General features: G+C 43.4%; 2 pseudogenes; both read left to right on the top strand.

Annotated features, from left to right (window-relative positions):
* Positions 1–6,185: 6,185 nt before the first annotated feature.
* Positions 6,186–7,581, top strand: LOC112078173 (inward rectifier potassium channel 16-like; annotated as a pseudogene).
* A 564-nt stretch (positions 7,582–8,145) lies between these two features.
* Positions 8,146–14,347, top strand: LOC112078172 (inward rectifier potassium channel 2-like; annotated as a pseudogene).
* The last annotated feature ends 10,703 nt before the right edge of the window (positions 14,348–25,050 follow it).

The following is a 25,050-nucleotide window of genomic DNA, read 5'->3' as shown; positions in this document are numbered from 1 at the left end:
ACTGCACGCAGAGACATTAATATGGTATCCACGAGTTCATCTGACCCTGGGTACGTAGAAAAACAACCTACTTGCCAGAATCTAATTGTATCCCTGTAAAGATGGACTTTTATGGAAACATTTAGAGGAGAACGCTATTCGTGGTAAATGCAGGATAATAATTTATCGTCAAAGTCAAAAGAGCTTAATAACTACACAGAGCTCAGGGTTATAGTTAATGACCCAATAGAATTATTCTCAATACAGGGAAAGAGAAGTTGGAACGGACTCTAGACTGACAGTGTTTAAGAATTCAGTTGCTTATGAATTGGCACCTTTATTGCGATATAATGGCACCTGTTAGCTGACTAATCGTTAATATAGTCACCAGGTTAGCTCAATCATTTAAAGTATGATGAACACACTGTAGGTGTGAAGAAAGGAATAAGTGCTGAGTATTTTCAAATCAATCAAATCAAAATTTATTAGTCACATACACAGGTTAGCAGATGTTAATGCGAGTGTACGAAATGCTTGTGCTCTAGTTCCGACAATGCAGTAATAACCAACAGTAATCTAACCTAACAATTCCACCACTACTCCTTACACACACACACACAAGTGTAAAGGGATAAAGAATATGTACATAAAAGATATATGATGAGTGGTGGTACAGAACGGCATGGCAGATGCAGTAGATGGTATAGAGTACGGTATATACGTATGAGATGAGTACATGTAGGGTATGTAAACATAAAGTGCAGTAGTTTAAAGTGGCTAGTGGTACATGTATTGCATAAAGATGGCAAGATGCAGTCGATGATATAGAGTACAGTATATACATATGAGATGGGTAATGTAGGGTATGTAACATTGTATTAAGTGGCATTGCTTAAAGTGGCTAGTGGTACATTTTACATAATTCCATCAATTCCCATTTTAAAAGTGGCTGGAGTTGAGTCAGTATGTGGCAGCGGCCGCTAAATGTTAGTGGTGGTGTTTAACAGTCTGATGGCCTTGAGATAGAAGCTGTTTTTTCAGTCTCTCCGGTCCCTGCTTTGATGCACCTGTACTGACCTCGCCTTCTGGATGATAGCGGGGTGAACAGGCAGTGCTTGGGTGGTTGTTGTCCTGATGATCTTATGGCCTTCCTGTGACATCGGGTGGTGTAGGTGTCCTGGAGGGCAGGTAGTTTGCCCTGGTGATGCGTTCTTGCAGACCCTCACTACCTCTGGAGAGCCTTACGGTTGTGGGCGGAGCAGTTGCCGTACCAGGCGGTGATACAGCCCGACAGGATGCTCTCGATTGTGCATCTGTAGAAGTTTGTGAGTGCTTTTGGTGACAAGCCGAATTTCTTCAGCCTCCTGAGGTTGAAGAGGCGCTGCTGCGCCTTCTTCACAACGCTGCTGTGTGGGTGGACCAATTCAGTTTGTCCGTGATGTGTACACCGAGGAACTTAAAACTTTCCACTTCTCCACTACTGACCCGTCGATGGGTGGATAGGGGGGTGCTCCCTCTGCTGTTTCCTGAAGTCCACAATCATCTCCTTTGTTTTGTGACGTTGAGTGTGAGGTTATTTTCCTGACACCACACTCCGAGGGCCCTCACCCCTCCCCTGTAGGCCGTCTCTCGTTGTTGGTAATCAAGCCTACCACTGTAGTGTCACGCGCAAACTTGATGATTGAGTTGGAGGCGTGCATGGCCACGCAGTCGTGGGTGAACAGGGAGTACAGGAGAGGGCTCAGAACGCACCCTTGTGGGGCCCAGTGTTGAGGATCAGCGGGGTGAGATGTTGTTACCTACCCTCACCACCTGGGGGGCGCCGTCAGGAAGTCAGGACCCAGTTGCACAGGCGGGGTCGAGACCCAGGGTCTCGAGCTTGATGACGAGTTGGAGGGTACTATGGTGTTAAATGCTGATCGTAATCGATGAACAGCATTCTCACATGGGTATTCCTCTTGTCCAGATGGGTTAGGGCAGTGTGCAGTGTGGTTTGCGATTGCGTCGTCTGTGGACCATTGGGTCGGTAAGCAAATTGGAGTGGGGTCTAGGTGTCCGGTAGGGTGAGGTGATATGGTCCTTGACTAGTCTCTAAAAGCACTTCATGATGACGGAAGTGAGTGTACGGGCGCGTAGTCGTCTTAGCTCAGTTACCTTAGCTTTCTTGGGAACAGGAACAATGGTGGCCCTCTTGAAGCATGTGGAACAGCAGACTGGGATAAGGATTGATTGAATATGTCCGTAAACACCACCAAGCTGGTCTGCGCATGCTCTGAGGACGCGGCTGGGAATGCCGTTTGGGCCTGTAGCCTTGCGAGGGTTAACACGTTTAAATGTTTTACTCACCTCGGCTGCAGTGAAGGAGAGCCCGCGGTTTTGGTAGGGGGCCGTGTCAGTGGCACTGTATTGTCCTCAAAGCGGGCAAAAAAGTTGTTAGCCTGTCTGGGAGCAAGACATCCTGGTCCTCGGACGGGGCTGGTTTTCTTTTGTAATCCGTGATTGACTGTAACCCTGCCACATACCTCTTGTGTCTGAAGCTGTTGAATTGCGACTCGATTTTGTCTCTGTACTTGAGACTTAGCCTGTTTGATTGCCTTGCGGAGAGAATAGCTACACTGTTTGTATTCGGTCATGCTTCCGGTCACCTTGCCCTGGTTAAAAGCAGTGGTTCGCGCTTTCAGTTCACGCGAATGCTGCCGTCAATCCACGGTTTCTGGTTTGGGAATGTTTTTATCGTTGCTGTGGGTACGACATCGTCAATGCAACTTCCTAATGAACTCGCTCACCGAATCAGCATATTCGTCCAATATTGTTGTTGACGCGATGCGAACATATTCCAATCCGCGTGATCGAAGCAGTCTTGAAGCGTGGATTCAGATTGGTCGGACCAGCGTTGAACAGACCTGAGCGCGGGAGCTTGTTGTTTGAGTTTCTGTTGTAGGCTGGAATCAACAAAATGGAGTCGTGGTCAGCTTTTCCGAAAGGGGGGCGGGGGAGGGCCTTATAAGCGTCGCGGAAATTAGTATAACAATGTCTAGTGTTTTTCAGCCCTGGTAGCACATCGATATGCTGATAGAATTTAGGGAGTTTTGTTTTTAGATTAGCCTTGTTAAAATCCCAGCTACGATGAATGCAGCCTCAGGGTGTGTGGTTTCCAGTTTACAAAGGTCAGATAAAGTTCGTTCAGGCCATCATGTGTCTGCTTGGGGGGAATGTATACGGCTGTGATTCTGATTGACGAGAATTCCCTTGGTAGATAATGCGGTCGACATTTGATTGTGAGGAGTTCTAGATCAGGTGAACAGAACGACTTGAGTTCTGTGTGTTGTTATGATGATCAACCACTTCTCGTTAATCATAAGGCATACCCCCGCCCCTCTTCTTACCGGAAAGATGTTGTTTCTGTCGGCGCGATGCATGAAGAAACCAGCTGGCTGCACCGACTCCGTTAGCGCCCTTGAGTTAGCCATGTTTCGTGAAGCAGAGCACGTTGCAATCCCTGATGTCTCTCTGGAATGCTACCCGTGCTCGGATTTCATCAACCATATTGTCAAGAGACTGGACATTGGCGAGTAGTATGCTAGGGAGTGGAGCGCGCATGTGCCCGTCTCCGAAGCCTGACACGAGACCGCTCGTTTTCCCCTTTTTCGGCGTCGCACAGGGTCGCCGGCTGGGATCGAGATCCATTGTATTGGGTGGAAGGCAAAACACTGGATCCAGTTTCGGGAAAGTCATATTCTGGGTAGGAAACGATGATGAGTTGACGTTAATCGTATATTCAGTAGTTCCTCCGACTGTATGTATGAAACTAAGATTACCCGGGGTTAATCGTTATTCGTAGTTCCTCCCGACTGTATCTAATGAAACCTAAGATTACCCGGGGTACCGATGTAAGAAATAACACGTAAAAAAACAAAATACTGCCATATTTTCCAAGAAACACGAAGCGGGCGGCCAATCTCTTTTCGGCGCCGGAAGTAGGTTTATTTAACGAAAGGCGTAGCTTCAGCTGTTCTGAAGTTGTAACTTGTAAGTAAAAACAAACAAAAACTACAATGTAATATTATAATGATGCTTGAGACAGAAACACAGGTTTACTGAACTTCTCAGTTCAGTGTGTCATCTACCTCAAGTAATCTTAATTGTAGCAGTGTGTTAAATAGACATGCACATTGCTCTGTTTTCCATTGTTCTGGGACAGAGCAGGGTAAAACATTTTAATCAGACAGGCCAAGTCTGTCTTATTAAAATGAGGTTCTTTCCTGGTAAGAAAAAATGATGACTCTTTCCCCACCCAGCCTAAATCCTAGTTGAATCTTTATAGATGTGTTCTGATAATGCCTAGATATAGATCAAAGGGTGAAAGGATCAATACTTGGACTAGGTGAGGGATTTAAGGTCTATTTCCTTTACTGATGATCTGTGAGGTATAATAGAATCCGTACTAGGTCAGTAAGATGGCACGGTGAACTAACCAGGAAAGGTTGTATAAGGCTTGTTATACCAGAAAACTCTTCAATGTTTACATTGAGAGTCACTAGATCAAGTTTGAGGGCACAATGAAGAAGGCTCCAGTTCTTCAAAGTAGGCCGTCTAGAAGAAACCTGCAATGAAGGAAAGGTAGGTCGTCTAGAGAAACCTGCAATGAAGGAAAGTAGTGACGTCTAGAGAAACCTGCAATGAAGGAAAGTAGGCCGTCTAGAGAAACCGCAATGGAAGGAAAGTAGGACTTCTAGAGAAACCTGCAATGAAGGAAAGTAGGCCGTCATAGAAAACCTGCAATGAAGAAAGTAGGACTTCTAGAGAAACCTGCAATGAAGGAAAGTAGCCGTCTAGAGAAACCTGCAATGGAGGAAGTAGACTTCGTAGAGAAACCTGCAATGGAGGAAAGTAGGACTTTAGAGAAACCTGCAATGAAGGAAAGTAGGACGTCTAGAGAAACCTGCAATGAAGGAAAGTAGGACTTCTAGAGAAACCTGCAATGGAGCGAAAGTAGTCGTCTAGAGAAACCTGCAATGAAGGAAAGTGAGCCGTTCTAGAGAAACCTGCAATGAAGGAAAGTAGACTTCTAGAGAAACCTGCAATGGAGAGAAAGTAGGGCCGTCTAGAGAAACCTGCAATGAAGGAAAGTAGGCCGTCTAGAGAAACCTGCAATGGAGGAAAGTAGGCCGTCTAGAGAAACTGCAATGGAGGAAAGTAGGCCGTCTAGAGAAACTGCAATGGAGGAAAGTAGGCCGTCTAGAGAAACCTGCAATGGAGGAAAGTAGGCCGTCTAGAAGAAACCTGCAATGAAGGAAAGTAGGCCGTCTAGAGAAACCTGCAATGAAGGAAAAGTAGGCCGTCTAGAGAAACCTGCAATGGAAGGAAAGTACAACTGTTGAAATGACAAACTTTGTTGCCAATGGGAATAGGCAATGCATGTGTTGTGGGTGTATAGCATGTTAGGACAAATTAATCGAACTTTCTAGGATGACTAGTGAAGCAAAACAAAGGAAGGGAAAACCCAGAATTTCTCTCCTTTTGGCTGTCTTGTTACAGCAATCATTTCCACATGAAGTTTCACAAAGGCATGTTAATTTGTCAACATCTCATTTTGCCTTTCATTTTGACTCATCCTGTCTTCATTACTGTAAAATTATGGAAAATATTTATTGAAATTAATGAATGGGATATAATTTGTACTATCGTTAAATGTAATCGCACAGCTTTTTACTGTGTTCCCTGTAGCAAATCACAGTTCTCGTAAATAATCAGCCAACAAGATAATAAAGTGTTTTCACAGCATGACATTGTCACGGTCATTCAGTGCTGATAGCCTCGGGCAAGTGTGACCTAGCCTGTTTACTCAAACATGGAGGGTTCTCTTCAACAAACAGAGGAACCTGATGACATTAAGCTGGCTTGTAATAGAGATGGTCTCTCACCAATAACATCCTTTCCTAACCTAAACCCTTGTAAAAAGAACTAAACTAGACCTAATAAAAACGGTTTACTTACGTGTATTTCTACCTATAGGACTGTACAGTATATATTATTTTTTGTTTTACTAATCACACTAACCTCACAAATATATATATTTTTCAGGGGGAGGCACGGCACAAGAGCCCTTGTCAAAATAAGTCCAGGCATGGACCAGCAGCAGTGTATCATTGATACCCACCACATCACGACACACACCATGGCAGAGGAGATCTTGCCGAGGGAGGGAAGAAGAGCTGCGCTACATGCTGAAGGACGGTAGCTGCCCCGTGGTGTTCCACCAATCCCCGGCCAGTGGAGCTTTCTCCTGGCCGACATCTTCACCACGCTAGTGGAGCTCCGCTGGAGGGTCATGCTCCTCATCTTCTGCCTCTCCTACGTCCTCTCTGGCTCTTCTTCAGCGTCCTCTACTTCCTGATCGCCTACGTCCACAAAGACCTGGAGGACCATGACTCGGCTCCGTGTGTGGCGAACGTCCGCAGTTTCACCTCCGCCTTCCTGTACTCCATGTCGACCCAGGCGACTATCGGCTACGGCTTCCGGGTGATGACGGAGAACTGCATGGTGGCCATCGTGGTGATGACTATCCAGGCCCTGATGAGTTGCTTCATCGACCACAGTCGTCACGGCATCACCGTGGCCAAAATGGCGTGCGCGAGCAAGAGGCGCAGACAGTGGGCTTCAGCAGCTGCGCCGTGGTCAACGCGCGCGACGGCGCCCTGTGCCTTGTGTGGCGAATTGCCGACTTCCGCAGGAACCACATCCTGGAAGGCACCGCCCGGGCGCAGCTGGTCCGCCCCACGAAGCACCCCTCTGGGATGATCTCCGTGACCTACCAGGACCTAGACATCCAGAGTAGACACCTCATCCTGGCCACCCCGGCCAGCATCGTTCACAAGCTGGAGCCTGGGAGCCCCCTCTACAGCCTGGGTCCGGACAGCCTGACGGAGGAGGACTTTGACCTGGTAGTGTCCTTCACCTACACCGGTGACTCCACAGGAATCCTGCACCAGACACGCACGTCTTACACCCCGGCGGACATCCGCTGGGGCCAGCGCTTCCAGGACATGGTGCAGGTGGGAGGAGGCACTACAAGGTAGACTATGCCCTGTTTCATCAGACCACCTGGGTGCAGACACCCATGGTCACGCCCAGGAGGGGGACAGGGGGAGACCGCCGACCACGGAGTCTATCGGCCAATCGCAGCAGCCGTTTGTGAGATCGAGCAGGAAATTCCAGAGTCCTTGGCTGATGTCAGTGAGGAGGTGGTTCAGGAGGCGTGGCTCTGATGACGCTGTGATAATCCCAAAACAGCAGAGACAGATAACTACATTGTTAAATTATGTTATATATCATTATCACACAGGACTTCAGTAAAGGACTTGAGTAAGTGTAATAGGGTAGTTTCATTGTAAATAACTATTTTATATAATATTTTATACTCCTTTGTTATTTCCTTTATGAATGTAATAATTTAACTAAATGTTATTTTCTATCAGTTAAATAAACAAAGCGTACGTTGTTAAAGTCACATCTGACGTCCGAGGTCTGGCCTCATTTGAACGTCTTTGTTGTGATGGACAGGCTGTGCACCAAATTTAAKATAAATATACTTTTTTCTGATGTGATGGTCGTAAAGTTTTTTTCAAATACAAAAATACCTCCATGTTTCTTTATTGGAAAGTCAAAAAGATGAAGATTATTGTGGATTGTAGTGAATAGTAATATGCAATATATTTACAGTTCCATGCTAAACCATGTGTTTAATTCGACCTGCATCACATTCTACACTGGGGTTAAATCACAGAGCTGTTAGTTATCACTGACTACTGCGCCWGTACCTCTATATCACCACCTTGCGTTCACTGTGTGTGGTGTGTGTGTGCGTGCGTGTGTGCTGTACTGTAGACTAGTATACTCAAAGTATATAAGATGACCTAATAAACTATTACTTAGTGTAAGGTTGATTAAAATAAAGCATATTTTTTTTAAATATATATTATAACAAAATTGTAGTATTATTTTTAATAGCCCTTTTATCAGTCTATTATAATCGTGTGCGCGCATGGGCTTTGACCATTTTTAACTATTTGATGCTGGAGTCCAAACAAGCGCTGTAGCTTTCTATTGGTCGACTACAACGACAGGGCGGGGGATCGGCACATGTGTTTTCAAAGTCCGCCCGTGCAAAGCAAAGTATCTTCAGTGATTGCTGAAGAGGTTGATGGCAGTAATTACGATGTCTATCCGGATATCAAATATGAATGGTGGAACCCAAATATGGATATTAACGCAAAAACCTACCTGGATGCATGGGATGTATTAGAATAAATTACCGCTGATTTGCTCTCGACAGATCAACAGGTAAACAATGTCCCGTTACTTCGTTCTAACGGTGTAGTCTACGTGGGAATAACGGTGCAACCGTGAATAACGAGTCTTCTGTATAATGTTAGCCTACAAATTGAACCGGACATAGCCTACTTTATTTCTACAAAGAGTGATKATCTAAAATATAACCAAAGAGGCCCAGACAGTGTTTATGCAAAAATATTGTTATTTATTTCAGTTTTACTGTCTTTGAGGAGGCTGTCTCATATTTATAGTGTTCAACAAGCACTTTTTTCGATATACTTCAGAGAGTTATGGAGTTAATTTAATTTTCTGTGGGTTATAGGCTACTAATTGTGTGGGTATCGATGCGTCAGCGAGATTCAGTATGTTAAATTTAACTACTCATTCCAATGAATAGCCGAGGTAGTGCTCCCTTATCAGTTGGAAGGTGTTTTGACTTGACAACTAAACATAAACCGTTACTTTCTTCCTTTAGTGCACCTGTCACGCAGGAAAAAAGGAGCTGTAGGCCAGCCCAGGTTGATATGATTATGCCCAGTAGCCTACACCCATTGCTTCAGAAATAAATAAATAAATATATATATATATTAATTAATGATCAGTGTTTATTCATCGCTGTTTCTTATAGTGTGTTTCTATTTGATTATTCCATTGGCCGTTATAGACCTATGCATGAATTATGACAGTCGGCCTAGCCTACCTAAATATATTAGGCTACACTTATTTGATTATGATCCGAATTTAAAGTAGACTAGGAAAAAATATTTATCTCAATCATAATGTTATTCTGACAACATGATTCAAACAATGAATTAAAGCCAACTGTCAACCCTGACATCCCATAGTAGCAGGTCATTCCATAATGAATGGTGCTGCAGTGCTGCTGAATATTGGATAGAAATGATTGATCTATTCTTGCAATAATATCTTTTTTTAAACGAGCAGGTTTATGTAACCAGTTTCCATCTGTCTCAGCTGGTGCTGTCCTAATTGCACGCAGGCAAAATAACAGTTGCAGTCTGTGTGGTGCAGCTAAGCAGTGCACACAGTCACTCTGATGACCTGGTTAGATAAGGGTTGATGTGGAATCTAATGAATGGACTTCACAATGACAGATTTCATTTGAGGAAACAGATTGGGTGTAACTGAGGCGTGCTGTCTGTTGATTTCCAGACGTCTTATTTGTTGTCCCTGACCTTTAGGACTCAGTATCACTTTGATACTGTAGCCAGCGTCTTTGCCGGTGTCGGATGTTCATGTTCTTGGTCTGTCATATTATGTCAGTGTGTATACAGGATATCTTTCCATTGGTTTATCCTTTCATCATTACCTTTGTTTTAGCCTTGAGTCAATGCATTTAGTGGTGTTGGTGTTGTGGTACAACACAGGTATTGGTAGATGGTCAGTGGGGCCAGATTACTTGTAGATAGCAAGGAAGCATAGTGATTATGAGGTGGTTGCGTCTGATTTGGCCTGTTAATTGTAATAGGGTGTTGTGTGTGGGTGTGTAGTTAGTTAGCTGGAGAAGATTAGGACGTCCCATAGGAAGCTCATTCACAGTGAACCAGCCTCTATCTCTCTCAGATAGTAGGCCTGGCTATGGGTCATACGTTGCTACATGAAATATTCACCGATAACCTCATGAAATGCAGATGTAAAAATAGATACAAGTAATTGTTATTTTGTTGTTTTTATCCAGGTGTTTCACTGATCTGTGGTATCTCAAGAGTTCAGCTGTCTATTGTGTTCAACACAAACATGATGGATTGATCATGATAAATTACATTTAAGTAGGACTTCGTCCATTTAAACTAAATACTTTTTAATTATTTTTTTGTTGAAGGAGAGTATTGTATATGAAATTAAAAGGCGGATCAGAAAGGTGGGAGGGATAGTTTGGAAGGTGGAGTTTGGGACTAAACCCCAGTCTCCGGCGGGAACAGTATATATGCATAGCGCCCCAGGAGTTATAACAAATTAAGCCCCAAACTCCCAATAATACATCATGCAGATCAACACTAGTTTCTATTCCTAGTCAACCTGACAGTGACATCACTGGATGAGCAAAACAGAGATGAGGGACTTGGATGAGATGGAGCTTTCAAGACAACTGGGAACTCTGGGAAAAAATCATGATGTCAGTGATCTTCATGTRGGAAAGTCTGAGTTCTAAAAAGATGCCTGAGTTTCCCGACTTGGAATTCCAAGTTGGATGCCTTTTTTCCCCCCAGAGTTCCCTGTTGTCTTGAACGCACCTCTGTGCGTTTTCAAAGTCACATTCAGTAAAGAGTGCAATATTTTCAAGGGATAATTAAATTAATTAAATTATACACACTGATTTCTTCTACTTTAGAGCCTTTATCTTTTACAATCAAAAGGCCTACTTAGTGTAAATCAGTTGGTAATAGCCTACTCTAAAWACCAAGCGTTTACGCCAAGGGAATTTGAGAGTGCGGACACGTATTCACTATCCAATATGTTTCATTGGACAAGACAGATCACACCTCATAACGAGACACAAATGTGTCTTTTCAACCCGCAAGGGCCAACCAAAATAACCATAGTGTGCAACCGACTGCCTCTCASYCGGGACTTCARCCAAATGACATCTTGACCTTCTCTCTGTGACAGTGGTACAAATCACTGTTAGTTGTTTTGGCATTAGGGTGGAAGTATGCCGGCAGATAATAATTCATACCCTGTGGTGCATTCTAATGACTCTCTCAGGCCACACAAATGCAGTCGATAGTTACTTGGTTTTCTAGTTCAGTTGTCCTTGTTGCTCTGTTGCATGCACTGCAAGGTTATTGTTGCTTTAAACGAGACCATCCTGTATAGAGCTTGTTTACAGGCTGGCCCTTTAAACCTGATTACATGATTACGTTATAGAAGTTGTTGAGTTAAGAGTAGAAGAAGAAACTGAACAGGTGTTATTCTATTCCCCTAGTAGATCATTGAAAGATCCCACAGAAAATATTGACTAAAATATGTCTATTTAACTCTTACAGTGGTGGACAAGCATTGGACATTAGCACTATGTAAATAGAAAAATATCAAGTAAAAAGATATTGGGAAAAGGTATGATCACTGATCTTTTTTGCAGAAACCCACATACATGGACACCACAGGAGAACGGCTTATAATAATGTCAGGAACGGAGCGAATGGAATGGCATTAGACACCTGGAAACCATATGTTTGATGTATAAGATACCATTCCACCGATTCAGCTCCAGTCATTACTATGAGCCCGTCCTCCCCAATTCAGGTGCCCAACCTTCCGTGATGGACACACATAGTGGTTCCTTTGTGCTCCAATGACTTGTTTGATTAACATGAACCTGATCTGTAATGTGACTTTCAATTGGCTGGTCTAGCCTAATTAATACGAGCACTAAGCAGAGCAGAGAGGATCTGTTACCTTGTCAGCTGCCACAGAACTGGAATAAAAAATGTCTGTATCATGTCTCCAATCCCTGAGCCCAACATTTACTTAAATATTCTAAAATGTACAGTAGAATGTATTTACTTCCATGTGAATTGTCAAGTTGTGGTGCTGGCAGCTTTGAGTGTTGAATGCATCATTTAGACAATAGGTTGAACGCCGCTGATCTGTCCTCGTGGTTCCATTAGTCTTAACACAGACTTTTCTTCTTGCTTGTCCTTTCCACAGCCCACTTCACTGATGAGGTCCAAGACACCCATRMGAGAGGAGGACTGAGCAGGCCCCTCGCCRGCACAGCTCTCCTCTGGAGAAGCCCAGGTGCAACAGCAGCAGGGGCAGCTTTTCCCCATCCAAGTCCCTAGGACCCTATCGTCCTAAACTCCACATTTCCTGTCTTAGTGGGACCCCGCRAGCGTTCAAAACTGTTTCTCCAACGCTTCTACCAAAAACTCAGACTGTTTTCCAGAGCAGAAGCAGCGGTTGGGCCCAGCTGCTCCTCCTCCCAGGGGGAAGCCATGGGGAGCGTGCGAAGCCACCGCTACAGCATTGTCTCCTCCGAGGAAGAYGGCATGAAGCTGGCCGCCATCGCCGCCGTGCCCAACGGCTACGCCAACGGCACGGTGGCCAAGGTTCACGCGGCGCAGCAGCAGGCTGTGAGCCGCTTCGTCCAGAAGGACGGCCACTGCAACGTGCAGTTCATCAACATGAGCGAGAAGGGCCAGCGTTACCTTGCCGACCTGTTCACCACCTGTGTGGACATCCGCTGGCGATGGATGTTGATCATCTTCTGCCTGTCCTTCCTCCTCTCCTGGCTCTTCTTCGGCTTCGTCTTCTGGCTGGTAGCGCTCTCCTACGGCGACTTGGAGAACGAGACGCAGATGTGCGTGTCCAACGTCAACAGCTTCACCGCCGCCTTCCTCTTCTCCGTGGAGACGCAGACCACCATTGGCTACGGCTACCGCTACGTCACYGAGGAGTGTCCYGTGGCCGTCTTCATGGTGGTCTTCCAGAGCATCTTCGGCTGCATCATCGACGCCTTCATCATTGGCGCCGTCATGGCTAAGATGGCCAAGCCCAAGAAGAGGAACGAGACGCTGCTCTTCAGCCACTACGCCACGGTGGCCATGCGGGACAGCAAACTGTGTCTRATGTGGCGCGTGGGGAACCTGCGCAAGAGCCACCTGGTGGAGGCCCACGTGCGCGCCCACCTCCTCAGGTCGCGAACCACGGCCGAAGGCGAGTATATCCCCCTGGACCAGATGGACATCGACGTGGGCTTCGACAGCGGCGTCGACCGCGTCTTCCTGGTGTCGCCCATCACCATTGTCCACGAGATTGACGAGGACAGCCCCTTGTACGAGATGAGCAAGCAGGAGCTGGAAACGTCCCAGTTTGAGATGGTAGTGATCCTGGAAGGTATGGTGGAAGCCACGGCMATGACCACCCAGTGCCGCAGCTCCTACGTGGCCAGCGAGGTTCTCTGGGGCCACCGCTTCGAGCCAGTCCTGTTCGAGGAGAATAACTACTACAAGGTGGACTACTCGCGCTGACCTACGAGGTGAGCAGCACGCCCCAGTGTAGTGCCAGGGACCTGGCCGAGAAGAAGTCTCTGGTCTCTTGCTCCAACTCCTTCTGTTATGAGAACGAGGTGGCCCTTGAAAAAGTGGAGATGGAGGAGACGTTTGATGAGGAGAAAGAGGAGGATGGGAGGGAGAAGGAGGAGGTAAAAATGGGGATCAGGGTGCTATGAGAACGGCATTGAGAATGCAACACTGGAGGAGACAAACACAGACACAGTCTCTGTACATTCTGAACACAATCAGGATACCAGGAGTCTGACGATGCCTTCAGAAGCAAGGCTCTAAGACGAGAATCAGAAATATGACTGCAGAGATGTTAGGGGGAAATACTACATGAAATACTATTATGATAGGTTTGACCTTTGCTCCTAACGGCTTTCTGTACTACTGCAGGATGGCTTGACTGTGAGGTGAGTGTCATTTTCTGAGGAAGACACTCAGGCACAAGTGAATACAGAATTAACAGACCGAGAAAATGATGCATATTATTTATTCTCTTCACACAAGTCCCTCATCTGGTGGGAGGCGATGGTAGATTGACTGAGAGGAGTTGATGGCTCTTCTGGCCCGTGGCACTATAGGAATGAGACGGGTTAGGTAGCATTTTATACTGTGTGTGTGTGTGTGTGTGTGTGTGTGTGTGTGTGTGTGTGTGTGTGTGTGTGTGTGTGTGTGTGTGTGTGTGCGTGTGCGTGTGTGTGTGTGTTTATGCGTGAGCCTTTGAAAGTAGCATGAGAACATTAGAAATTTGTCACATTGAGACATTCCACATGAAAAATTATATATACCTATACTTTAGTAGTATTACTATATTTATTTACTGTAGTGTTTTTGCGGATTTGACTGTAGCATACTGTAGTATTTACTATAGTATTTGCAGACATTATTCTAGTATACGGTAGTATTTACTGTAGCGTTTTTGCAGACATTACTGTATTATACTGTAGTATTTACTATAATGCTTTTGCAGACATTACTCTAGTATACTGTAATATTTACTATAGTGTTTTTGCAGACATTACTGGAGATACTGTAGTTTTACTATAGTGTTTTTTGCAGACATTACTGTAGTATACTGTACTATTTACTATAGTATTTTTGCAGACATTACTGTAGTATACTGTAGGTTTTACTATAGTGTTTTTGCAGACATTACTGTGGTATACTGTAGTATTTACTATAGTGTTTTTTGCAGACACTACTGTAGTATACTGTAGTATTTACTATAGTGTTTTTGCAGACATTACTGTAGTATATTGTAGGTTTACTATAGTGTTTTTGCAGACATTACTGTAGTATACTTAGTATTTACTAAATATATTTTTGTTTTATTCCTTTTTTATTCTCTTTTGTTATATGTGGTCTATCTGTGGCACTAATTGGCGGTGTGGGGAAGGGAATGTGCAGGACATATGCAAATTCCATATTAGCATACCAATACAAGAAAAAATTATATAGTAAGCACTACATCAGGCTTCCCAACTAGTGGCCCGCGGGCCGAATTTATTTGGCCCCCCAAGTTTTCATTATTTAGCATTTTCATTGTTGGACATAAAAGACTGTAAAAACACCAGGAATCAGTTACAAGTTATTTTTTATTTCAGAAATCTGTTGCCACTATTCCCACGCGTAATAGACACATGATCCTATACAAATATAAGCAAAGTTTGAAATTGTTATGTTTTAGTCAAATATCATATATTTTTGGGCTTCTTGCGACCAATTTGCTAATTATTTGTAATTATGTTCTGGCCCCTCAACCTTCTGCTCAAGAAAAAATCAGCCCGCGACTGAATCTAGTTTATGGTCCTTGCACTACATGATCGAGGGATACTACAGTGTTATAGTATAGTATTCTACAGTATACTACAAAATTCTGTAGTAAGTACTACACGATCAAGGATACTACAGTGTATAGTATAGTATTCTACAGCATACTACAGTGTTGAGTATAGTATTCTACAGTATACTACAGTGTGGAGTATAGTATTCTACAGTATACTACAGTGTGGAGTATAGTATTCTACAGTATACTACAGTGTGGAGTATAGTATTCTACAGTATACTACAGTGTGGAGTATAGTATTCTACAGTATACTACAGTGTGGAGTATAGTATTCTACAGGATATACAGTGTGAGTATAGTATTCTACAGTATACTACAGTGTGGGAGTATAGTATTCTACAGTATACTACAGTGTGGAGTATAGTATTCTACAGTATACTACAGTGTGGAGTATAGTATTCTACAGTATACTACAGTGTGGAGTTAGTATATTCTACATATACTACAGCTTGACAGTTTAATCGCTGTAAACGCTACAACGAAGAGATGTTTCTATTTGCATATTTTGTAAATATGAGCTGCCCTGATATTTTGAATTAGCTTAGTGAATTAGCTTAGTGTTGTTACTTGGACTATTCAGGGTGGCTGGAGAGGGATAGTGTTCGTAGCAGGGAAGAGTGTTGTCATTCCCAGTCACCAGCCTGTCCGTTTGTGTTCTCAACCTTTAAAAGCGGTGGAATATAGGAAACGTATGTTATCCAGAACAAAAAGGGAAGAGATCATTTTCTTGTGTAAAAGATTGTGTCAGTTAGATGCCAAGAGATGTAGCTACAGCATGTAGTTATTTCTCAATTGTACTGTTGCACAGTTTTACAATCTAAAAAGTATACACAGCTTAATCTCTGTACAAAAAGTATATTACATTTTTCACCCTTTGAAAAGAATCTTTGAAGATTACATGTAATACCACTAATTTGGCACACTTTACCAACAGGTAGTCTTCCCATGAAAACAACCCCATTTATGGTGTGTGTGTGTGTGGTGTGTGTGGTGGTGTGTGTGTGTGTTGTGTGTGTGTGTGTGTGTGTGTGTGTGTGTGTGTGTGTGTGTGTGTGTGTGGTGTGTGTGGTGTGTGTGTGTGTGTGTGTGTGTGTGTGTGTGTGTGTGGTGGTGTGTGGGGTGTGCACTCTGTGCATGTTGTGTATCTAGCGCTGCAAAGCTAATATTAGTGTGGTACTGTACATTATGCATCTTCTTGTTGTCTTAGTACAGATGTAGGATCTTAATTTGACCGTATTGTCGCCGAGCAAAATAATCCCTGCAGCAACCAGATTTGAGTGTTTACTCTTTTTCGCCAATGTAATGTTGCTTGATATGGTGGTTAGGCTACATGAAAAGTGCAATACTGATAATATAGCCAACCGTGTGTTAGTGCGGGTTTTCAGTGAATGTATTTAAATCGCCAAGCTCATCTGCAATTTCTCCAGCGCAGGAATATTTTCAGCGACAACAGAGTGGTCAAATTAAGATCCTACATCTTTATTAGCGTCTTTCGCAACGTGAGCCTTAACGCAAGTCTCAGTAACATGAGCCATCACTTGAGATTTGGCTTTAAAACAGCTCACAGTGCAAGAGGTGTCATATAAACCGGAAGGAAGATACATTCAGCGTCCAGGGGTACCTAGTACAGGGGTTCCCAAACCTTTTTGGCCTGCGACCCCATTTTGATATTTTGGCCCGCAACCCCATTTTGATATTTTGGCCTGCGACCCCATTTTGATATTTTGGCCCACGACCCCACCGTGTGAAAAAAGTGATGTAATCAGTGGCCAATGTTTACTATTTAAATTTGGGCTATGACAGTCTATTACAAATCAGTCTGACAGTACTTTTGAAGGAAGTATAGTTTGAAGTGACTGAAATGCATCAGAAAATGTATTGGGAAGTTCAGAATTCACCAGGCAATAATTCTGCATGATCTTCTGTGTGTAGAAAGAACATTTCATTGACTATGTTCTTTTCACCCAGTCTGATTTAGTGCCTGGTCTTTGTCATAATGAGTTCCTGCGCTGATTTGGTCAGAAGGAAACATAAGACACATACAGGATGTGCTCCTGAGAGTCTTATCTTTCCGTGATGGGTTCATAATATTGTGTAGCTTAAACGGTTAAAAAGATAGAGCCTCATTTGTAGGAAGAAAACACAAACCGCTCTGTTTATTACAACCACATCTAGCGCCAAACGGAGGTTACTGACGTAACCCCGGTTCTATGAACCGAGCACGATTTAGTTCATTTTTATTTCAGTTTCTCTCATGACCCCATTTTAAAATCAGGCAACCACACATGAGGTAGCAATCCCTACTTAGGTAAACACTGACCTAGGATGAGATGAAGAAGGATAAGATTGATTCAATTCAAACGGAACTCCCACTGAATAGATGTGTTAATAGGTCAATTGAACTGGACCAAAACAATGGAATTGCCATGGAAATGTGTAGGGGAAAGAGCCGTGGGGGAAAAGCTTCCCGAGTCTCCTCATTGCCCCCCAGCAAAATGTGCCTACATTAAGGCAATATTTATGAGTACAGTGCCTTCAGAAAGTATTCATACCCCTTGACTTATTCCACATTGTGTGTGTTACAGCCGTGAATTCGAAATTGATGAAATATATGTTTTTTCTCACCCATCTACTAGTTATTACTTTTTCTCACCATCTACTAGGTATTTACTTTTTCTCACCCATCTACTAGGTATTTTTTCTCACCCATCTACGCTTTCCCTTTCCCTTACACACCATACCTCAAAATGACAAAGTGAAATTTGTTTAAGAAATGTCTGCTAATTTATTGAAAATTAAATAAATAAATATCTAATTTACAAGTATTCACACCCCTGAGTCAATACATTTCAGAATCACCATTGGCAGCGATTACACTTTGACATTATGGGGTATTGTATGTAGATCAGAGAGACAAAATCAAAATTGTATCAATACAATTCAGGCTAAACACAGCAAAATGTGGAAAAAGTGTGATACTTTTGAAGGCACTGTATTTCACACTATGTTGAGGTAAAAATCAGAGTATATTGTTTGTATGGATGTTGATGTCATCGTCACCAATCAACTGCATTACAGTAAAAAACAAATTTGACTACCACCACAAATTTCTCTATGCTAGCTATGCTTATCAGCTTATACGAACAGGAGTTAGCATTTAGCAGTCACTTCTTCTAAACTTCTACGACTTCTACGAAAATAGCCAAATATATCCAAATCGGACTTAATCCTTGCGTCAATCTAAGTAATTACCTGTGTCTCAATCTAAGTAACACAATAAACAAATCCACATCAAAATCAGTCACTTTAAACTAGAGATACATTTTTTGTAAGACCGAAAATCGGTCTTTTCACTAAAACGGCTGTAGCATCCGAATGGTTTGGCCTACAAACTAATATGACCATTCTATGGAAACACTAGGTGATCTCCGTTTTGCTCTACGACCCCCATAATCCCCACGGGACTTGTCTGAAGTCAGTAATGCTGATGTGCCAACTTCTATCTGTAGTGTCCGAACTGTTTGGGCTACAAAACTAATATGACCCCACTGTGGAAAGGGGAGACTCTCACGAACACATCTGCGTTCCATTGACTCCTTTACCGCATCTATGGACCTGAATGAATTGGTTTAGAACACTTGGTTCCCATCTTTTTGAACATATCTCTGTCTCCTTCTGTATGTCAGCCTGGGCTTGTGTGTCAGGCCAGACCCTCAGGATCCAGACACCCTGAGCTAGAAAGCTGGAAGGGAGTGGGCAGACGAATGTAGGTAATAAAGTGCTGCTAAGTTACATATTGTACGGTTAGAATGAAACGTAGGAGTCAAAATGTATTATTTGTCTATTAAAAGTATCCATTTTGAATAACAGTAAAAATGTGGAGGTACTTATTTAATTGAAAACCATGTAGAAAGACCTGATTCTATCAGTGTTATCAGTTATCCAAAGCTACAGTGCACTTTCCTCTTCAAGAGACACCCCCCCCCCTCCTCAATTCCATGACACTGACTGTAGAAACCTTTCATTTTATTCAGTTTTCTGCGTAAAGCCAAATGTACATAAAACCTTCATCTGTTCTTTTTTTGTTGTTGATTTGAAACCATCTGTTCTCATATAATGTCGACTACTACTGTGTATTTAGATCAGTGTTTTGGCCTTGTCTGACTGGGGACATTACAAACCGTGTTACTTTGCTGTGTGTGATTAGTCTCCTTAGGCAGAGGTTACCTCCCACAATGTTCAGTGCTGTTGCCCGAGGTCTGGGTAAGCTGGGAAGACTAGTGTGTGCTGGGTCTTGTGAAGAGGGAGCAGAGCTGTTGTTTTGTCACTTCTGAAAGGACCAGCACTTTGTGTTGTCACATTGCTTTAAGGCATGGKGCATAGAGTATGAGGCGGACAAGTTCTCTTATCTTTCAGACACAGACAGTGCGGCACACAAAAGCTGAACAGGCAGACAGAAATGTGTGCACACAYACAGGCACACAAACGTACACACTAAYGCACACGCACTAGACGAGTTATAGTCGTACAAAAATATGGAGCTTTTTATTCTGGCTATATACAGTAGGCCTAACRAATCTTCACAATTTGTTACYGTAGACATGCACAAATTCTACTCCGAATGTACGTTTAGTGTTGAAATTGTTTGCAACTTGCTSAAAAGTGTCACTTTTTATTGCCWATGTMATTAACATAGGCAAATACAAATGTTTTRTTTTTTATTGTTAGCAAATTCTTCATAAGAAAATGTGTCTCAGATGATATATAAGAGAATGTCCATGGAGGTCTGATACACTGCATCCCCATGACAGAGTTTGTGTGTATTGGGTTGTCATACGGTGATGCCAGGTCAGTCACWGRTGCGGCCCCGTTTCATTCTTCCCTTCTATGTACCTTTCATCTTCTTCTTTTGAGTCTATTTTTCTATCAGAGTCTTCCTATAATGTCCTGCACAAACCAGAAGTTGTACAGATTTTTTTTATTTTGTGAATTATATTGTAGATAMATATTAATATTGCAGTTGTTGATAATAATATTATTATTATGTCTGTGACAATTTTGTTTAGTCTTTTTCAATAAAAAGTAACAKAAATCCTCAAAAACATCAGTTCTGAATGATTGGTGTTTGTTGAATGTGAACCCTTACCACATCAATTACAAGTGGTTAAGTTACAGTAYAGGTATATACACATTTSAGCCTTTGTCTCACAACAGCAGGCCCCGGCCTATGCAATCCAGTTAGAAAGCCAAAGCATCTAGCTATGTTTGTTACGGTATCTATGTTTGCATAAGGTGTGGAAAATATCTGATTTCTAAGGGGGTTGATTTTTCCAAAGATGTCAGTTTATGACCTACATACTACATCAGAGACAGAGAGAGAGAGAGACACAGAGACAGAGACACAGAGACAAAGACACAGAGACAGAGAGACAGAGACACAGAGAGACAGAGACAGACAGAGACACAGAGACAGAGAGAGACCGAGACAGACAGAGAGAGAGAAAGCGAGAGAGAGGAGCCCTGATAGAATGAACTGGACGGGGGCTGGTTGTGTAGGAAGCTCCCTCAAATTTAGACCAATGGCCCAGATTCCAAGCCATTCGCTGTCAGAGCTCACACCATCCATTTATTCACCAAACTTGACTGACTGAAAAGTTTTGCGAAGCCCACAGAGACACCAAGCTATTTTAATCCCCCTCCTCTGTTGGAAGTCATTTTCAACGACAGGCATGGAAGGAAYGCTTCACTTTKGTAAACTATGGAAAAAGAGGACAGTTATAATGTGGTCCTGAACWGCAGACTACTGACAGGGGACAATGTAATGCTTTAGAGTTATATTGTGCTCATTTGTAAATTGTATTGATTGGTACACAAGCATGTCGATATGAATCTTAACATATAGTCAACGTCTAAAAGAGAGAGGGGACAGAGAGACTCCGAAAGAGAACAGTCCCAAACCTTTTTTATGATGACTTTTCATTCAAGGTTCATATTAAATGTTAAATTCACAGGTCTTTGCTTAATTCATAGATGTGTTTGATAATAGCAGCTGTGGGTCTGATGCCGTTTTATCCTCTGCACTACAGGCAAGCACATATTACGTAACCACCTCCCCATAGTCCACAACTCCAGAGGGGATAGAAAGGCTACTCAGTGGTTGTTAGACTTACAGTAGAAAGAGACAACCTCTACATCGACTCAGGAAGACATTCCAAATATATTCATTCATCATCAGTACACCTAGAAATGAGAGTGTTCCTATCTTCCACGGAAACACATTTAGTCAACAAATTTCAAATGAGTTTCCAACTGTGGGCAGGAGTCTGACAGCATGAGGGGAAGTCAGAAGATCGATCAGACAGCCAGGGGCAGTAGTCCATTTGATTTGGTTCTACTTATGGAGTGGGTACAGCCCTGGGGCTTTTTCCACATTATCTAATAAAACATCACCAGAGATCACGCTCTGAATGATGAAGGTAATCGTGTTACATTTCCTTTTCTTTTACTTTTTTACTTCTACAGATCCTCAAGAAAAATCCTCCGTTAGACCACCCTCACATGGATAAGAACCTCACATTGCCCTCTCATGGATCAAGACCTCACATTGCCCTCACATGGATCAAGAACCTCACATTGCCTCACATGGATCAAGAACCCCTTGCCCTCACATGGATCAGAACCTCACATTGCCCTCACATGGATCAAGAACCTCACATTGCCCTCACATGGATCAAGAAGCGCCTCACATTGCTAGACTTCTGCCATGTGGTTACAGACTTATACTAGTTCCTAGTCAAATATCCAGCATCAGGATTGTCAACAAACAAAGGGAGGTCCCAGGTCCTAGTCGACACCCTTCTTGCCCGAAAGTGCTGAAGTAAATTCCAAACTGAGAAAGCAGCACACACACACACAACACAACACACACACACACCAAAAACACACACACACACACACACACACACACACACCACACACACACACACACACACACACACACACACACACACACACACACACACACACACACAACACCACACACAACACACACACACACACACACACACACACACACACACACACACAACACACACACACACACACCCACACAACACAGCTCATATGCTGTGTCCTGGGTCACCTCATCAACTAATTGATATTGACATGTGATCGTGCCACAGCAGTGTGTGTGAGTAAGGCCCTGGGTCAATTCCAGTGCTTATATCTCTCTGAGCACTTTGTTAGTTGTGAGTGTTAACCGTCATGTTAGAGGGATTCAGTTTCCACCCTCTGCGTTCAGGAGTAGGAACACTAACACTCTGTTTGCCTAGAAGACAAAAACCCACAGCCTCTTCATGACCTTTGATGTCACCATAAAACATTGACTATGTTGTATTTCAGCTTGTCCCTCAGGCATAGTTTGGAACAAGGCCCTGGCTCTGTGCTGTGCATGCTGACAGAGGCTGTAGTCCTCCGTATGAATCAGATGGAAGTCAAGCAGGAGAATGAGGCCGGATTGCACACACAGCAGGGTTGGAGTCAATTCGAATGGAAGGCAGGCAGTTCAGAAGTAAACTGAAATGACTTCTCATTAAACTGAAAAGGACAACCCTGACACACAGCTTCTGCTCTGCTTCTCTTTCACTGTGAAAGAGAAACGCTGACGTAGAGAATCTCCTAAGAAATAGTTGGCTGCTTATCCTGGGTCATACCACTACTGTACCTCCCTCTGACTTGATCCCTACAGAACAGGAGTGTCCTGGGTCATACCACTACTGTACCTCCCTCTGACTGGATCCCTACAGAACAGGAGTGTCCTGGGTCATACCACAACTGTACTCCCTAACTGGATCCCTACAGAAAGGAGTGTCCTGGTCATACCACTACTGTACCTCCCTCTGACTTGATCCCTACAGAACAGGGAGTGTCCTGGGTCATACCACTACTGTACCTCCCTCTGACTTGATCCCTACAGAACAGGAGTGTCCTGGGTCATACCATACTGTACCTCCTCTGACTGATCCCTACAGACCAGGGAGTGTCCTGGGTCATACCACTACTGTACTCCCTCTGACCTGATCCCTACAGAACAGGAGTGTCCTGGGTCATACCACTACTGTACCTCCCTCTGACTTGATCCCTACAGAACAGGGAGTGTCCTGGGTCATACCACTACTGTACTCCCTCTGACTTGATCCCTACAGAACAGGGAGTGTCCTGGGTCATACACTACTGTACTCCCTCTGACTTGATCCCTACAGACAGGGAGTGTCCTGGGTCATACCACTCTGTACCTCCCTCTGACCTGATCCCTACAGAACAGGGAGTGTCCTGGGTCATACCACTACTGTACCTCCCTCTGACTGATCCTACAGAACAGGGAGTGTTTAAGGACCTTTTCATATGCCCGTAACTTGTCGAAAAGGAAAGATGGCCTGTCTGTGGCAGAAGTTACAAAAAATATGCTATAATATGAAAATATATTAGAAGAAACGGTTCTATAGGTTCTCAGATCTAGAAATCCCTTTATTTAGCAGTGTAGGCTACCCTGCCTCGAGCCACACAAACATCTTGTAAATTCATTTGTGACATCATTGCCAAGTTTAGCTTACTAATTCCCTCGTTGACAGACATCTTATTTGAGGGTATGTGCTGTGGTGTGTGTGTGTGTGTGACTGGCAGACTTCCTGTGTCAATGACTAACCTCTTCACCTCTCAACACAGCAGGATGGGGGTGGGATCAATACGGTGCCAATTGCCCACAGACTTTATAGAGGGGGCTGAACTGACTTGGTTTAGCCTCAGTTTCAAACCTCCACATTAGTAAATGTGCCTGAGAACCAGATGTGGGTCTTGCATGCATGCTTTGATGTGGGGGTCTTTGTGTTGTGTGTTTGACACGTGGGAAGAGTGCTGCACCCAAAGGCATTATGATCGGGTCACGGGAATTGATGATGACTTCAGTGCTGCCAGCTGTGGCAGTGGGGCTGCGGTCGAATTGATGATGAATTCAGTGTGCCAGCTGTGGGCATGAGGAAATGAAAATAAACAACTCAAGGACAACTGTTACGTACTCTAGATTCCTTACATCTCAACTGTTACGTACTCTAGATTCCTTACACTCAACTGTTAGTACTCTAGATCCTTACACCTCAACTGTTACGTACTCTAGATTCTTACTTCAACTGTTCGTACTCTAGATTCCCCTTCGCACTAACTGTTACGTACTCTAGATTCCTTACACCGTCAATGTTACGTACTCTAGATCCTTACACCTCAACTGTTACGTACTCTAGATTCCTTACACTCAACTGTTACGTACTCTAGATTCCTTACACTCAACTGTTAGCGTACTCTAGATTCCTTACACTCAACTGTTACGTACTCTAGATTCTTACACGATCAACTGTTTACGTACTCTAGATTCTTACACGTCAACTGTTACGTACTCTAGATTCCTTACATACGTACTTCAATTCTTACACGTACTGTTACGTACTCTAGATTCCTTACACCCAACTGTTACGTACTTCAGATTCCTTACACCTCAACTGTTACGTACTCTAGTTCTTCCTATGAGTACTCTATCTTACACGTCAACTGTTACGTACTCTAGATTCCTTACATCTCACTAATCTCCACTTTTGGGACAATACTGATTTATGACCAAAATGATCCTATTTACACTTTGTACTCAATTTTGACACTAGAGTAAATGGTTTCTGACTCATACGATGCTACATAGGCTGTTTTCAAACAGAGAAGTTGATTTTCCCTTCAGTCACTCTTTTAATTATCCTGCCCATAGATCATGCACATAGTAAATGTGGACAGAAAAACGGGGAAGAATCCCAACTTGACAGCACA

This window comes from Salvelinus sp. IW2-2015, unplaced genomic scaffold (genome assembly GCF_002910315.2).
Source record: "Salvelinus sp. IW2-2015 unplaced genomic scaffold, ASM291031v2 Un_scaffold5360, whole genome shotgun sequence".
NCBI classification, from domain to species: domain Eukaryota; kingdom Metazoa; phylum Chordata; class Actinopteri; order Salmoniformes; family Salmonidae; genus Salvelinus; species Salvelinus sp. IW2-2015.
The sequence above is the reverse complement of the archived record's forward strand: the minus strand, read 5'-3'. Positions and strand labels throughout refer to the sequence as shown.